The sequence below is a fragment of the Dasypus novemcinctus genome, chromosome 30 (genome assembly GCF_030445035.2).
Source record: "Dasypus novemcinctus isolate mDasNov1 chromosome 30, mDasNov1.1.hap2, whole genome shotgun sequence".
NCBI lineage: Eukaryota > Metazoa > Chordata > Mammalia > Cingulata > Dasypodidae > Dasypus > Dasypus novemcinctus.
In genome coordinates, this window is record NC_080702.1 from 1,637,312 (window position 1) to 1,655,873 (window position 18,562).

Consider the following 18,562-nt stretch of genomic DNA (forward strand, 5'->3'; position numbering starts at 1 on the left):
ATAGCTTTTTTTACAGATAGGAATGTTAGCACAAAAAGAGAAGGAAAGAAGAAAGCTCCAAAATCTCTGTACTCAATGCATAGTTCTCAAAAGTAAATCACTTGTACCATGCGTTTTCCGGTAGGTTTAAAGAGTTAGCTGCTATTCCCCTGGTTATGCTTTCCTATAGTGTAAAGGCAAGTTTTAGAGTTAGGAATATTAGCAAAAAAACTAAAGGAATAGAGATAGCTGCAAAATCTCTGCACACAATGTTTAGTTCTCAAAAGTAAATCATATGTGCCATGTTGTTTCTTTTAGATTTACAGAGTTAGCTGCTATACCCCCGGGTATTCTTCCGTATGTTGTAAATGCTAGTTTTAGAGATAGGAATATTAGCACAAAAACTGAAGGAAAAGAGATAGCTGCAAAATCTCTGCACCAATGTTTAGTTCTCAGAAGTAAATCATATGTGCCATTTTGTATCATTTAAGTTTAAAGAGTTAGCTGCTATAACCTCGGTTATGCTTTCCTATACAGGAAATGCTAGTTTTAGGTATTTGAATGTTAGCATAAAAACTGAAGTAAAGGAGAGAGCTGCAAAATCATTGCTCACAATACTTAGTTCTCAGAAGTAAATCATGTCTGCCATGTTGTTTCATTTTGGTTTAAATTGTTAGCGGCGATACTTCGGTTATGCTTTCCTAATAGGAAATGCTAGTTTTACAGATAGGAATGTTAGCACAAAACCTGAAGGAAAGAAGATAGCTGCAAAATCTCTGCACACAATGCTTAGTTCTCAGAAGTAAATCATATGTTCCATGCTTTTTCAGGTAGGTTTAAAGACTTAGCTGCTATACCCCCGTTTATACTTTCCTATAAAGAAATGCTAGTTTTAGAGATATGAATGTTAGCACAAAAACTGAAGGAAAGGAGATAGCTGCATAATCTCTATACACAATGTTTAGTTCTCAGAAATAAATCATATGTGCAATGTTGTTTCATTTAGGTTAAAGAGTTAGCTGCTATACCCTCGGTTATGCTTTCCTATATAGGAAATGCAAGTTTTAGATTTATCAATGTTAGCATAAAAACTGAAGGAAAGGAGATAGCTGCAAAATCTCTGTACATAATGCTTTGTTCTCAGAAATAAATCATATGTGCCAGGTTGTTTCATTTAGGTTTAAAGAGTTACCTGCTATACCCTGGGTTATGCTTTCCTATATAGGAAATGCTAGTTTTAGAGATATGAATGTTAGCACAAAAACTGAAGGAAAGGAGATAGCTGCAAAATCTCTGCACACAATGCTTAGTTCTCAGAAGTAAATCATATGTGCCATATTGTTTCATTTAGGTTTAAAGAGTTAACTGCTATACCCACGGTTATGCTTTCCTATATTGGAAATGCTCGTTTTAGATATATGAATGTTAGCACAAAACCTGATGGAAAGTAGATAGGTGCAAATTGTCTGCACACAATGCATAGTTCTCACTAGTAAATCATATGTGCCATGTTGTTTCATTTTGGTTTAAAGAGGTACCGGCTATATCCTCGGTTATGCTTTCCAAAATAGGAAATGCTAGTTTTACAAGTAGGAATGTTAGCACAAAAAATGAAGGAAGGGAGATATCTGTAAAATCTCTGCACACAATGCTTAGTTCTCAGAAGTAAATCATATGTACCATGGTTTTTCAGGTAGGTTTAAAGTGTTACCTGCTATACTTCGATTATGCTTTCCTATAGTGTTAAAGCTAGTTTCAGAGATAGGAATGTTAGCACAAAAACTGAAGGAAAAGAGATAGCTGCAAAATCTCTGCACACAATGTTTAGTTCTCAGTGTGAAATCATATGTGCCATATTGTTTCATTTACGTTTATAGATTTAGCTGCTATACCTTCGTTTATGCTTTCCTATATAGGAAATGCTAGTTTTAGAGATATGAATGTTAGCAGAAAAACTGAAGGAAAGGAGATAGCTGCAAAATCTCTGCACACAATTCTTAGTTCTAAGAATTAAATCATATGTACCATGCTTTGTCAGGTAGGTTTAAAGTGTTAGCTGCTATACCCCCGGTTATGCTTTCCTATAGTGTAAATGCTAGTATAAGTTTAAGAATGTCAGCACAAAAACTGAATGAATGGAGATAGCTTCAAAATGTCGGCACACAATGCTTAGTTCTCAGAAGTAAATCATATGTACCATGGTTTTTCAGGTAGGTTTGAAGAGTTAGCTGCTATACCCGTGGTTATGCTTTCCTATAGTATAAATGCTCGTTTTAGAGACGGGAATGTTAGCACAAAAACTGAAGAAAAGAGATAGCTGCAAAATCTCTGCACACAGTGTTTAGTTCTCAGAAGTAAATCATATGTGCCATATTGTTTCATTTGGGTTTAAAGAGTTTGCTGCTATAATCTCGGTTAGGTTTTCCTATATAGGAAATGCTCATTTTAGATATATGAATGTTAGCACAAAACCTGAAGGAAAGGAGATAGCTGCAATATCTCTGCACACAATGATTAGTTCTCAGTAGTAAATCATATGTGCCATGTTGTTTCATTTAGGTTTAAAGAGTTAGGGGCGATACCCTCGGTTATGCTTTCCGATATTGTAAATGCTATTTTTATAGATAGGAATGTTAGCACAAAAACTCAAGGAAAAGAGATAGCTGTAAAATCTTTTCACACAATGCTTAGTTCTCAGAAGTATATCATATCTGCCATGTTGATTCATTTAGGTTTAAAGAGTTAGCGGCTATACCCTCGGTTATGCTTCCCTACATAGTTTTACAGATAGGAATTTTAACACAAAAACTGAAGGAAAAGAGATAACTGCAAAATCTCTGCACACAATGTTTAGTTCTCAGAAGTAAATCATATATGCCATGTTATTTCATTTATCTTTAAAGAGTTAGCTGCTATACCCTCGGTTATGGTTTCCTATATAGGAAATTCTAGGTTTAGTGATAGGAATGTTAGCACAAAAACTGAAGGAAAGGAGATAGCTGCAAAATCTCTGCACAAAATGTTTAGTTCTCAGAAGTAAATCATATGTGCCATGTTGTTTCATTTAGGTTTAAAGAGTTAGCGGCGATACCCTCTTTTATGTTTTCCTATATAGGAAATGCTAGTTTTACAGAGATGAATGTTAGCACAAAAACTGAGGGAAAGAAAATAGCTGCAAAATCTCTGCACACAATGCTTAGTTCTCAGAAGTAAATCGTACGTACCATGCTTTTTCAGGTAGGCTTAAAGTGTAAGCTGCTATACCCCCGCTTATATTGTCCTATATAGGAAATTCTAGTTTTGGAGATATGAATGTTAGCACAAAAACTGAAGGAAAGGAGATAGCTGCAAAACCTCTGCACACAATGTTTAGTTCTTAGAAGTAAATCATATGTGCCAATTTGTTTCATTTAGGTTGAAAGAGTTAGCTGCTACACCTCTGGTTATGCTTTCCTATGTAGGAATAGCTAGTTTTAGAGATATGAATGTTAGCACAAAAACTGAAGGAAAGGAGATAGCTTCAAAATCTCTGCCCACAATGCTTAGTTCCGAGAAGTAAATCATATGTACCATGATTTTTTAGGTAGGTTTTAAGAGTTAGCTGCTATAGCCCCGGTTATGCTTTCCTATATAAGAAAAGCTAGTTTTAGTGATATGAATGTTAGCACAAAAACTGAATGAAAGGGGGTAGCTGCAAAATCTCTGTACACAATGCTTAGTTCTCAGAAGAAAATCATATGTGTCATGTTGTTTCGTTTAGGTGTAAAGAGTTAGCTGCTATAACCTTGGTTATGCTTTCCTATAAAGGAAATGCTAGTTTTAGAGACATATATGTTAGAACAAAAACTGAAGGAAAGGAGATAGCTACAAAATCTCTGCACAAAATGCTTAGGTCTCAGGAGTAAATCATATGTGCCATACTTCTTCAGTTAGGTTTGAAGAGTTAGCTGCTATACCGCGGTTAAGCTTTCCTATATAGGAAATGCTAGTTTTACAGATAGGAATGTTAGCACACAAACTGAAGGAAAGGCGATAGCTGCCAAATCTCTGGACACAATGTTTAGTTCTCAGAAGTAAATCATATGTGCCATGTTGTTTCATTTAGATTTAAAGAGTTAGCTGCTATAGCCTTGGTTATGCTTTCCTATTTAGGAAATGCTTGATTTGCAGATAAGAATGTTAGCACAAAAACTGAAGGAAAGAATTTAGCTGCAAAATCTCTGCACACAATGCTTAATCTCAGAAGTAAATCATATGTGCCATGTTTTTTCATTTAGGTTTAAAGAGTTAGCTGCTATACACTCGGATATGCTTCCCTGTAGTGTAAATGCTAGTTTTTGAGATAGGAATATTAGAACAAAAACTGAAGGAAAGGATATAGTTGCAAAATCTCTGCACATAATGTTTAGTTCCCAGAAGTAAATCATATATACCATACTTTTTCTGGTAGGTTTAAAGAGTTAGCTGCTATACCCCCGGTTATTCTTTCCCAAATAGGAAATGCTAGTTTTACAGGTAGGAATGTCAGCAGAAAAACTGAAGGAAAGGAGATAGCTGCAAAATCTCTGTACACACTGTTTAGTTCTCAGAAGTAAATCATATGTGCCATGTTGTTTCATTTAGGTATAAAGACCTAGCTGTTATACCCTCGGTTATGCTTTCCTATATAGGAAGAGCTAGTTTTAGAGATATTAATGTGAGCACAAAAACTGAAGGAAAGGAGATAGCTGCAAAACCTCTGCACACAATGCTTAGTTCTCAGAAGTAAATCAAATGTACCATGCTTTTTCAGGTAGGTGTAAAGAGATAGCTGCTATACCCCCGGTTATACTTCCCTATAGTGTAAAGGCTAGTTTTACAGATAGGAATGTAAGCACAAAAACTGAAGGAAAAGAGATAGCTGCAAAATCTCTGCACAGAATGTTTAGTTCTCAGAAGGAAATCATATGTGCCATGTTGTTTCATTTAGGTTTAAAGAGTTAGCGGCTATACCCTCGGTTATCTCTCCTATGTAGGAAATGCTTGTTTTACAAATAGGAATGTTAGCACAAACACTGAAGGAAAGAAGATAGCTGCAACATCTCCGCACACAATGCTTTGCTCTCAGAAGTAAATGATATGTACCATACTTTTTCACGTAGGTTTAAAGAGTTCACTGCTATACCCCCGGTTATGCTTTCCAGTAGTGTAAATGCTAGTTTTAGAGATAGGAATGCTAGCACAAAAACTGAAGGAAAAGAGATAGCTGCAAAATCTCTGCACACAATGTTTAGTTCTCAGAAGTAAATCATATGTGCCATGTTGTTTTATTTATGGTTAAAGAGTTGCCGGCTATACCTTCGGTTATGATTTCCTATAAAGGAAATCCTAGTTTTACAGATAGGAATGTTAGCAATAAACTTGAAGGAAAGAAGAGAACTGCAAAATCTCGGCACACAATGCTTAGTTCTCAGAAGTAAATCATATTTGCCATGTTGTTTCATTTAGGTTTAAAGAGTTAGCCCCTATACCCTCGGTTATGCTTTCCTACAAAGGAAATGCTAGTTTTACAGATAGGAATGTTAGCACAAAAACTTAAGGAAATGAGATAGCTGCAAAATCTCTGTACACAATGCTTACTTCTCAGAAGTAAATCAAATGTACCATGCTTTTTCGGGTAGGTTTAAAGAGTTAGCTGCTATACCCCCGGTTATGCTTTCATATATAGTAAATACTAGTTATAGAGATATGAATGTTAGCACAAAAACTGAGGGAAATGAGATAGCTGCAAATCTCTGCACACAATGCTTAGATTCAGAAGTAAATCATATGTGCCATGTTATTTCATTTAGGTTTAAAGTGTTAGCGACTATACCCACCGTTATGCATTCTTATAAAGGAAATGCTAGTTTTACAGATCGGAATGTTAGCACAAACCTGAAGAAAAGAAGATAGCTGCAAAATCTCTACACACAATGCTTAGTTCTCAGAACTAAATCATATGTTCCATGCTTTTTCAGGTAGGTTTAAAGGGTTAGCTGCTATACCCCCGGTTATGCTTTCCTAAATAGGAAATTCTATTTTTAGAGATATGACTGTGAGCACAAAAACTGAAGGAAAGGGTATAGCTGCAAAATCTCTGCAATCAAGCTTAGTTCTAATAAGTAAATCAAATATACCATGCTTTTTCAGGTAGTTTTAAAGAGTTGGGTGCTATACCCCCGGTTATGCATATCTATAGTGTAAATGCTAGTTTTAGAGATAGGAATGTTAGCACAAAAACTGAAGGAAAGGTGATAGCTGCAAAATCTCTACACACAATGCTTAGTTCTCAGAAGTAAATCATATGTACCATGCTTTTGCAGGTAGGTTTGAAGTGTAAACTGGTATACACCCGAATTTGCTTTCCTATAGTGTAAATGCTAGTTTTAGAGATAGGAATGTTAGCACAAAAACTGAAGGAAAATAGAGAGCTGCGAAATCTCTGCACAAAATGTTTAGGTCTCAGAAGTAAATCATATGTGACATGTTGTTTCATTTAGGTTTAAAGAGTTATCGGCTATACCCTCCGTTATGCTTTCCTACAAAGGAAATGCTTCTTTTACAGATAGGAATGTTAGCAGAAAGACAGAAGGAAAGAAGAAAGCTCCAAAATCTCTGCACTCAATGCTCAGTTCTCAGAAGTAAATCACTTGTACCATACGTTTTCCGGTAGGTTTAAAGAGTTAGCTGCTATACCCCTGGTTATGCTTTCCTATAGTGTAAAGGCAAGTTTTAGAGTTGGGAATTTTGGCACAAAAATTAAGGAAAAGAGATAGCTGCAAAATTTCTGCACATAATATTTAGTTCTCAGAAGTAAATCATATGTGCCATGTTGTTTCATTTAGGTCTAAAGAGTTATCTGCTATACCCTCGGTTATTCTTTACAATATAATAAATGCTAGTTTGGGGATACGTATGTTAGCACAAAACTGAAGGAAAGGAGATAGTTGCAAATTCTCTGCACACAATGCTTAGTTCTCAGAAGTAAATCATATGTGCCATGCTTTTCCAGGTAGGTTTAAAGAGTTAGCTGCTATACCGCTGGTTATGCTTTCCTGTAATATAAAGGCTAGCCTTAGAGATAGGTATGTTAGCACAAAAACTGAAAGAAAGGAGATGATCACAAATCTCTGCACTCAATGCTTAGTTCCCTAAAGTAAAGGACATGTGACATCCTCTTTCAAATAGGTCTAAAGAGTTAGCTACAATACCCTCGGTTATGCTTTCCTATATAGGAAATGCTTGTTTTAGAGATAGGAATGTTAGCACAAAAACTGAAGGAAAGGAGATAGCTGCAAAATCTCTGCACACACTGCTTAGTTCTCAGAAGTAAATCATATGTACCATGCTTTTTGAGGTAGGTTTAAAGAGTTAGCTGCTTTACCCCCGGTTAGGCTTTGCTATAGCGTAAAGGCTAGCTTTAGAGATAGGAATGTTAGCACAAAAACTGAAAGAACGGAGATAGCCACAAAATCTCTGCACACAATGCTTACTTCTCAATAGGAAATCACATGAGTGATGTTTTTTCACTTAGGTTTAAAGATTAGCTGCTATACCCTCTGTTATGATTTCCTATAGTGTAAATGCTAGTTTTCGAGATAGGAATGTTAGCACAAAAACTGAAGGAAAGGAGAGAGCCGCAAAATCTCTGCAATCAATGCTGAGTTCCCTAAAGTAAATCACATGTGACATCCTCTTTCAAGTAGGTTTAAAGAGTTAGCTTCTATACTCCTGGTTATGGTTCCCTATATGGGAAATGCTGGTTTTAGGCATAGGAATGTTAGCACAAAAACTGAAGGAAAGGATATAGCTGCAAAATCTCTGCACAAAATGCTTATTTCTCAGATGTAAATCACATGTACCATGCTTTTTCAGGTAGGTTTAAAGAGTTAGCTTCTATTCCCCCTGTGATGCTTTCCTATACAGTAAATGCTAGTTTTACAGATAGGAATGTTAGCACGAAAACTGAAGAAGAGGATATAGCCGCAAAATCTCTGCACTCAATGCTTAATTCCCTAAAGTAAAGCACATGTGACATCCTGTTTCAAGAAGATTTAAAGACTTAGCTGCTATACCCTCGGTTATGCGTTCCTATATAGGAAATGCTGGTTTTAGAAATAGGAATGTTAGGACAAAAACTGAAGGAAAGGAGATAGCTGCAAAATCTCTGCACACATTGCTTAGTTCTCAGAAGTAAATCATATATTCCATGCTTTTTCAGGTATGTTTAACGAGTGAGCTGCTATACCCCCGGATATGCTTTCCTATAGTGTAAATGCTAGTTTTAGAGATAGGAATGTTAGGACAAAAATTGAAAGAAAGGAGATAGCCACAAAATCTCTGCATTCAATGCTTGGTTCCGAAAAGAAAATCACATGTGACATCCTCTTCCAAGTAGGTTTAAAGAGTTAGCTGCTATACCCTCGGTTATGCTTTCCTATATAGTAAAAGCTAGTTTTAGAGATAGGATTGTTAGCACAAAAACTGTAAGAAACGAGATAGCTGCCAAATCTCTGCACACAATGCTTAGTTCTCAAAGTAAATTATATGTACCATGCTTTTTCACTTAGGTTTAAAGAGGTAGCTGCTATACCCACGGTTATGCTTTCCTATAGTGGAAATGCAAGGTTTATAGATAGGAACGTTAGCACAAAATGTGAAGGAAAAGAGATAGCCACAAGATCTCTGCACTCAATGGTTATTTCCATAAAGTAAAGCACAAATGATATCGTCCTTCAAGTAGGTCTAAAGTATTAGCTGCCATACCCATGGTTATGTTTTCCTATAGTGTAAATGCTAGTTTTAGAGATAGGAATGTTAGCAGAAAAACTGAAGGAAAGGAGATACCTGCAAAATCTCTGCACACAATGCTTAGTTTTTAGAAGTAAATCATATGTACCATGCTTTTTCAGGTTGGTTTAAAATGTTAGCTGCTATACCCCCTCGTATGCTTTCCTATAGTGGAAATGCAAGTTTTAAAAATGGGAATGTAAGCACAAACACTGAAGTAAAGGAAATAGACACAAATACTCTGCCCTCAATGCTTAGTTCCCTAAAGTAAAGCATATGTGACATCCTCTTTCAAGTAGGTTTAAATAGTTAGCTGCTACACCCTCGGTTATGCTTTCCTATATATTAAGTGCTAGTTTTAGGTACAGGAATGTTAGCAGAAAAACTGAAGGGAAGGAGATAGCTGTAAAATCTCTGCACACAATGCATATTTCTCAGAAGAAAATCATATGTGCCTTGTAGTTTCATTTAGGTTTAAAGAGTTAGCTGCTATACCCTCGGTTAAGCTTTCTTAGATAGTAAACGCTAGTTTTAGAGATAGGAATGTTAGCACAAAAACTGAAGGAAAGCAGATAGCTGCAAAATCTCTGCACACAATGCTTGGTTCTCAGAAGTAAATCATATGTACCAAACTTTTTCAGATAGGTTTAAAGAGTAAGCTGTTATACCCCTGGTAATGCTTCCTGATACTGTAAATACTCCTTTAGAGATAGTCATATTAGCACAAAAACTGAAGGAAAGGAGATAGCCACAAAATCTCTGCACTCAATGCTTAGTTCCCTAAAATGAAGCATATGTGACAAACTCTTTCAAGTAGGTTTAAAGAGTTAGCTGCTATACCCTCCATTATGCATTCCTATATAGTAAATGATAGTTTTAGAGATAGGAATGTTAGCACAAAAACTGAAGGAACCGAGATAGCTGCAAACTCTATGCACACAATGCTTAGTTCTCAGAATTAAAACATATGTACCATGTTGTTTCATTTATGTTTAAAGAGTTACCTGCTATACCCTGTTATGCTTTCCTATAGTGTAAGGGCTAGTTTTAGAGATAGGAATTTTAGCACAACAACTGATGGAAAGGAGAAAGGCACAAAATCTCAGCACTCATTGCTTAGTTCCCGAAATTAAACCACATGTGACATCCTCTTTCAAGTATGTTTAAGGAGTTAGTTGCTATACCCTCGGTAATGCTTTCCTCTTTAATAAACTCTAGTTTTAGAGATAGGAATGTTAGCACAAAAACAGAAGGAAAGAAGATAGCTGCAAAATGTCTGCACACAATTATAAGTTCCCTAAATTAAATCACATGTGATGTCCTCTTTCAAGTAGGTTTAAAGAGTTATATGCTATACCCTCGGTTATGTTCTCCTATATAGTAAATACAAGTTTTAGTGATAGGAACTTTAGCACAAAAACTGAAGGAAAGGGGATATCTGCAAAATCTCTGCACACCATGCTTAGTTCTCAGAAGTAGATCATATGTACCATGTTGTTTCATTTAGGTTTAAAGAGTTAGCTGCTATACCCTCGGTTATGCTTGCATATATAGTAAATGCTAGTATTAGAAATAGGAATGTTAGCACAAAAACTGAAGGAAAGGAAATAGGTTCAAAATCTCTGCACACAATGCTTAATTCTCAGAAGTAAATCATATGTGCCAAGTTGTTTCATTTAGTTTTAAAGAGTTAGCTGCTATACCCCGTATATGCTTTACTATAGTGTAAAAGGTAGTTTTAGAGATAGGCATATTAGCAGAAAAACTGAAGGAAAGGAGATAGCCACAAAATCTCTGCACTCAATGCTTAGTTCCCTAAAGTAAAGCACATGTGACATCCTCTTTCAAGTATGTTTAAAGTGTTAGGTGCTATTCCCTCGGTTATGCTTTCCTATATAGTAAGTGCTAGTTTTAGAGATACGAATGTTAGCACAAAAGCTGAAGGAAAGGAGATAGGTGTAAAATCTCTGCACACAATGCTTAGATCTCAGAAGTAAATCATATGTGCCATGTTGTTTCATTTACGTTTAAAGAATTAGCTGCTACACCCTCGTTTATGCTTTCCTATTTAGTAAACGCCAGGTTTAGAGATAGGAATGTTGCCACAAAACCTGAGGGAAAGCAGAGATCTGCAAAATCTTTGCACACAATGCTTAGTTCTCAGAAGTGTATCATATGCGAAATGTTGTTTCATTTAGGTTTAAAGTGTTAGCTGCTATACCCTCGGTTATGCTTTTGTACATAGTAAATGCTAGTTTTACAGATAAGAATGCTAGCACAAAAACAGAATGAAGGGATATAGCTGCAAAATCTCTGCACACAATGCTTAGTTCCCTAAAGTAAAGCATATGAGACATCCTCTTCCAAGTATGTGTAAAAAGTAAGCTGCTATACCCTCGGTTATGGTTTCCTATAATGTAATGCTACTTTTAGAGATAGGAATGTGAGCACAAAAACTGAAGGAAAGGAGATAGCTATAAAATCTCTCCACACAATGCTTAATTCTCAGACTTAAATCACAAGTGACATGATGTTTCATTTAGGTTTAAAGACTTAGCTGCTATACCCTCGGTTATGGTTTCCTATATAGAAAATGCTAGTTTTAGAGATAAGAATGTGAGCACAAAAACTGAAGGAAAGGAGATAGCTGCAAAATCTCTGCACAGAACGCTTAGTTCTCAGAAATAAATCATATGTGCCATGTTGTCTTATTTAGGTTTAAAGAGTTAACTTCTATACCTCAGTTATGCTTTCCTATATAGGAAATGCTAGCTTTAGAGATAGGAATGCTAGCCCAAAAACTGAAGAAAAGGGGATAATTGCAAAATCACTGCACACAATGCTTAGATCTCAGGAGTAAAACATATGTACCATGCTTTTTCAGGTAGGTTTAAAGAGTTAGCTGCTATACCCCCGGTTATGTTTTCCTATAGTGTAAACGCTAGTTTTAGAGATAGGAAACTCAGCACAAAAACTGAAGGAAAAGAGATAGCCACAAAATCTCTGCATTCAATGCTTAGTTCCCTAAAGTAAAGCACATGTGACATCCACTTTCAAGTAGGTTTAAAGAATTAGCTCCTTTACCCTCGGTTATCCTTTCCTATATAGGAAATGCTGGTTTTAGAGATAGGAATGTGAGCACAAAAACTGAAGGAAAGGAGATATCTGCAAAATCTCTGCACCAATTGATTAGATTTCAGAAGTAAATCATATATGCCATGTTGTTTCATTTAGGTTTAAAGAGTTAGGTGCTATACCCTCGGTTATGTTCTCCTATATAGTAAAAGCAAGTTTTACAGATAAGAATGTTAGCACTAAAACTGAAGGAAAGGAGATAGCTATAAAATCTCTCCACACAATGCTTAATTCTCAGACTTAAATCACAAGTGACATGATGTTTCATTTAGGTTTAAAGACTTAGCTGCTATACCCTCGGTTATGGTTTCCTATATAGAAAATGCTAGTTTTAGAGATAAGAATGTGAGCACAAAAACTGAAGGAAAGGAGATAGCTGCAAAATCTCTGCACAGAACGCTTAGTTCTCAGAAATAAATCATATGTGCCATGTTGTCTTATTTAGGTTTAAAGAGTTAACTTCTATACCTCAGTTATGCTTTCCTATATAGGAAATGCTAGCTTTAGAGATAGGAATGCTAGCCCAAAAACTGAAGAAAAGGGGATAATTGCAAAATCACTGCACACAATGCTTAGATCTCAGGAGTAAAACATATGTACCATGCTTTTTCAGGTAGGTTTAAAGAGTTAGCTGCTATACCCCCGGTTATGTTTTCCTATAGTGTAAACGCTAGTTTTAGAGATAGGAAACTCAGCACAAAAACTGAAGGAAAAGAGATAGCCACAAAATCTCTGCATTCAATGCTTAGTTCCCTAAAGTAAAGCACATGTGACATCCACTTTCAAGTAGGTTTAAAGAATTAGCTCCTTTACCCTCGGTTATCCTTTCCTATATAGGAAATGCTGGTTTTAGAGATAGGAATGTGAGCACAAAAACTGAAGGAAAGGAGATATCTGCAAAATCTCTGCACCAATTGATTAGATTTCAGAAGTAAATCATATATGCCATGTTGTTTCATTTAGGTTTAAAGAGTTAGGTGCTATACCCTCGGTTATGTTCTCCTATATAGTAAAAGCAAGTTTTACAGATAAGAATGTTAGCACTAAAACTGAAGGAAAGGAGATAGCTGCAAAATCTCTGCACACAATGATTAGTTCTCATAAGTAAATCATATATGCCACTTTGTTTCATTTAGGTTTAAAGAGTTAGCTGCTATACCCTCGGTTATGCTGTCCTATATAGGAAATGTTAGTTTAGAGATAGGAATGTTAGGACAAAAACTGAAGGAAAGGAGATAGCTGCAAAATCTCTGCACACAATGCTTAGTTCTCAGAAGTAAATAATATGTTCCATGCTTTTTCTGTTAGGTTTAAAGAGTTAGCTGCTATACCCCCGGTTATGCTTTCCTATAGTGTTAATGCTAGTTTTAGAGATAGGAATGTTAGCACAAAACCTGAAGGAAAGGAGATAGCCACAAAATTCAGGCACTCAAAGCTTAGTTCCCAAAGGTACAGCACATGTGACATCCTCTTTCAAGTAGATTTAAAGAGTTAGCTGCTACACCGTCGGTTATGCTTTCCTATATAGGAAATAGTAGGTTTACAGATCGAATGATAGCACAAAAACTGAAGGAAAGGAGATAGCTGCAAAATCCCTGCACACAATGCTTAGTTCTCAGAAGTAAATCATATGTGCCATGTTGTTTCATTTAGATTTAAAGAGTTAACTGCTATACCCTCAGTTATGTTCTCCTATATATTAAATGCAAGTTTTACAGATAAGAATGTTACCACTAAAACTGAAGGAAAGGAGATAGCTGCAAATTCCCTGCACATAATGCTTAGTTCTCAGAAGTAAATCATATGTGCCATATTCTTTCATTTAGGTTTAAAGAGTTAGCTGCTATACACTCGGTCATGCTTTCCCATATATAGGAAATGCTAGTTTTAGAGTTAGGAATTTTAGCAGAAAATCTGAAGGAAAGGAGATAGCTGCAAATTTCCTGCACACAATGATCAGTTCTCAGAAGTAATTCATATGTACCATGCTCTTTCAGGTAGGTTCAAAGAATTAGCTGCTATACCCCCGGTTATGCTTTCCTATAGTGTAAATGCTATTTTTATAGATTGGAATGTTAGCAGAAAAACTGAATGAATGGAGATAGCCACAAAGTCTCTGCACTCAATGCTTAAATCCCTAAAGTAAAGCACATGTGACATCCTCTTTCAAGTAGGTTTAAAGAGTTAGCTGCTATACCCTCGGTTATGCTTTCGTATATAATAAATGCTAGTTTTAGAGATATGAATGTCACCACGTAAACTGAAGGAAAGGAGATACCTGCAAAATGTCCACACACAATGCTCAATTCTCAGAAGTAAATCATATGTGCCATGGTGTTTCATTTAGGTTTAAAGAGTTAGATACTATACCCTCGGTTAAGCTTTCCTATATAATAAATGCTCGTTTGAGGGATAAGAATGTTAGCACAAAAACTGAAGGAAGGAGACAGCTGCAAAATCTCTGCCTTCAATGCTTAGTTCTCAGAAGTAAATCATATGTGCCATATTGTTTCATTTAGGTTCAAGGAGATAGCTGCTAAACCTTCGGTTATGCTTTCCTTTAGAATAAATGCTTGTTTTAGAGATAGTGTTGTTAGAAAAACTGAAGGAAAGGAGATAGCTGCAAAATGTCTGCACACAATGTTAGTTCTCAGAAGGAAATCATATGTTCCATGTTGTTTCATTTATGTTTAAAGAGTTAGCTGGTATACCCTCGGTTATGCTTTCCTATATGGGAAATGCTAGTTTTAGGGATAGGAATGTTAGACCAAAAACTGAAGGAAAGGAGATAGCTGCAAAATCTCTGCACACAATGCTTATTTCTCAGAAGTAAATGATATGTACAGTACATTTCCAGGTAGTTTTAAAGAGTTAGTTGATATACGCCCTGTTAAGCTTTCCTAAAGTGTAAATGCTAGCTTTAGAGCTAGGAATGTTAGCACAAAACCTGAAGGAAAGGAGAAAGCCCCAAAATCTCTGCACATAATGCTTAGTTCCCTAAAGTAAAGCACGTGTGATATCCTGTTTCAGGAAGGTTTAAAGAGTTAGCTGCTATACCCTCCGCTATGCATTCCTATATATGAAATGCTTGTATTAGAGATAGGAAGGGTAGCACAAAAACTGAAGGAGAGGAGATAGATTCAAAATCTCTGCACACAATGCTTACTTCTCAGAAGTAAATCATATGTGCCATGTTGCTTGATTTAGATTTAAAGAGTTAACTGCTATACCTCATTTATGCTTTCCTATATAGGAAATGCTAGCTTTAGAGATAGGAATGTTAGCCCAAAAACTGAAGAAAAGGGGATAGTTGCAAAATCTCTGCACACAACGCTTAGATCTCAGAAGTAAATCAGATGTACCATGCTTTTTCAGGTAGGTTTAAAGAGTTAGCTGCTATACCCCCGGCTATGTTTTCCTATAGTGTAAACGCTAGTTTTAGAGATAGGAAACTCAGCACAAAAACTGAAGGAAAAGAGATAGCCACAAAATCTATGCATTCAATGCTTAGTTCCCTAAAGTAAAGCCCATGTGACATCCTCTTTCAAGTCGGTTTAAAGAGTTAGCTGCTATACCCTCGCTTATCCTTTCCAATATAGGAAATGCTGGTTTTAGAGATAGGAATGTTAGCACAAAAACTGAAGGATAGGAGATAGCTGCAAAATCTCTGCAGCAATTGAGTAGTTCTCAGAAGTAAATCATATATGCCATGTTGTTTCATTTAGGTTTAAAGAGTTAGCTGGCATAATCTCGGTTATGCTTTCCTATATAGGAAATGCTAGTTTTAGGGATTGGAATGTTAGCACAAAAACTGAAGGAAAGGAGAAACCTGCAAAATCTTTGCACACAATGCTTAGTTCTCAGAAGTAAATCATATGTACCATGTTCTTTCATTTAGTTTTAAAGAGTTAGCTGCTATACCCACGGTTATGCTTTCCTATAGTGTAAATGCTACTTTTAGAGATAGGAATGTAAGCACAAAAACTGAAGTAAAGGAGATAGCTGCAAAATCTCTGTACACAATGCTTACCTCTCAGAAGTAAATCATATGTGCCATGTTGTTTCATTAAGGTTTAAGGAGTTAGGTCCTATACCCTCGGTTATATTCTCCTATATAGTAAATGCAAGTTTTCCAGATAAAATGTTAGCACAAAAACTGAAGGAAAGGAGATAGCTGCAAAATCTCTGCACACAATGCTTATTTCTCAGAAGTAAATCATATGTTCCAGGCTTTCTCAGATAGGTTTAAAGAGTTAGCTGCTATACTCCCGGTTATGCTTTCCTATAGTGTAAATGCTAGTTTTCAAGATAGGAATGTTACCACAAAACTAGAAGGAAAGGAGATAGCCACAAAATTCCGGCACTCAAAGCTTAGTTCCGAAAGGTAAAGCACTTGTGACATCCTCTTTAAAGTAGGTTTAAAGACTTAGCTGATATCCCCTCGGTTATGCTTTCCTATAGAGTAAATAATAGGTTTAGAGATGGGAATGATAGCACAAAAACTGAAGGAAAGGAGATAGCTACAAAATCTCTGCACACAATGCTTAGTTCTCAGAAGTAAATCATATGTGCCATGTTGTTTCATTTAGGTTTAAATAGTTAGCTGCCATACCCTCGGTTATGCTTTCCTATATAGGAAATGCTATTTTTAGAGGTAGGAATGTTAGCACAAAAACTGAAGGAAAGGAGGGAGCTGCAAAATCTATGCACACAATGCTTAGTTCTTGGAAGTAAATCATATGTGCCATGTTGTTTCATTTCGGTTTAAAGAGTTAGCTGCTATACCCCGGGTAATGCTTTCCTATAGTGAACATGCTAGTTTTAGAGATAGGAATGTTACCACAAAACCTGAAGGAAGGAGATAGCTGCAAAATCTCTGAACACAATGCTTAGTTCTCAGAAGTAAATCACATGTGCCATGTTGTTTCATTTAGGTTTAAAGAGTTAGCTGTTATACCCTCGATTATGATTTCCTATATAGGAAATGCTAGTTTTACAGATAGGAATGTTAGCAGAAACCTGAAGGAAAGGAGATATCTGCAAAATCTATGCACACAATCCTTAGTTCTCAGAAGGAAATCATATGTGCCATGCTGTTTCATTTAGGTTTAAAGAGTTAGCTGCTATACTCCAGGTTATGCTTTCCTGAAGTGTAAATGTTAGTTTTAGAGATAGGAATGTTAGCACAAAAACTGAAGGAAAGGAGATAGCTGCAAAATCTCTGCACACAATGCTTAGTACTCAGAAGTAGATCCTATGTACCATGCTTTTTCAGGTAGGATGAAAGAGTTAGCTGCTATACCCCCTGTTATGCTTTCCTATAGTGTAAATGCTAGTTTTACAGATAGGAATGTTAGCACAAAAACTGAAGGAAAGGAGATAGCTACAAAATATCTTCACACAATGCTTAATTCCCTGAAGTAAAGCACATGTGACATCCTCTTTCAAGTAGGTATAAAGAGTTAGCTCCTATACCCTCGGTTATGCTTTCCTATATAGTAAATGCTAGGTTTAGAAATAGGAATGTTAGCACAAAAACTGAAGCAAAGGAGATAGCTGCAAAATCTCTGCACACAAGACTAAGTTCTCAGAAGTATATCATATGTGCCATGTTGTTTCATTTAGGTTTAAAGAGTTAACTGCTATACCCTCAGTTATGCTTTCGTATATAGTAAATGCTTGTTTTAGAGATAGGAATGTTAGCACTAAAAATGAAGGAAAGGAGATAGCTGCAAAATCTCTGCGCACAATGCTTAGTTCTCAGATGTAAATCATGTGTGCCATTTTGTTCCATTTAGGTTTAAAGAGTTAACTGCTATACCCTCGGTTATGCTTTCATATATAGGAAATGCTAGTTTGAGATAGGAATGTTAGCACTAAAAATAAAGGAAAGGAGATAGCTGCAAAATCTCTGCACACAATGCTTAGTTCTCTGAAGTAAATCATATGTACCATGTTTTACAGGTAGGTTTAAAGAGTTAGCTGCTATAACCCCAGTTATGCTTTCCAATAGTGTAAATGCTAGTTTTAGAGATAGAAATGTTAGCACAAATACTGAAGGAAAGGAGATAGCTGTAAAATCTCTGCACGCAATGATTAGGTCTCAGAAGGAAATCATATGTGCCATGTTGTTTCATTTAGGTTTAAAAAGGTAGCTGCTATACCCTCGGTTATGCTTTCCTATATAGGAAATACTAGTTTTAGAGATAGGAATGTTAGCACAAAAACTGAAGGAAAGGAGAATGCTGCAATATATCTACACACAATGCATAGTTCTCAGAAGGAAGTCATATGTGCCATGTTGTTTTATTAAGGTTTAAAGACCCAACTGATGATGCAACTGGAAAATGACCTCATACAGAAGGTTCAACGCGGATCATCGGAATATCCCTGTCTACATAAAATAACATGATTTTAAAATGCTGTTTGACCTCATGTAAGGGGGAAATGGAAAGGAGAAATGAGTTTATATGGCTACGAGTCTCTAATAAAGAGTCTGGAGGCTGTCAGAAGGATTGACCTTATGCACAACTGAGCAGAGTCTGAGAGACAGATAATGCAGATACAACCCCCAGATATCGGTTCCTTCGAGGGCTAAAGAGACCCATGGGATTTATGGTCATGGCCGATGGGGTTA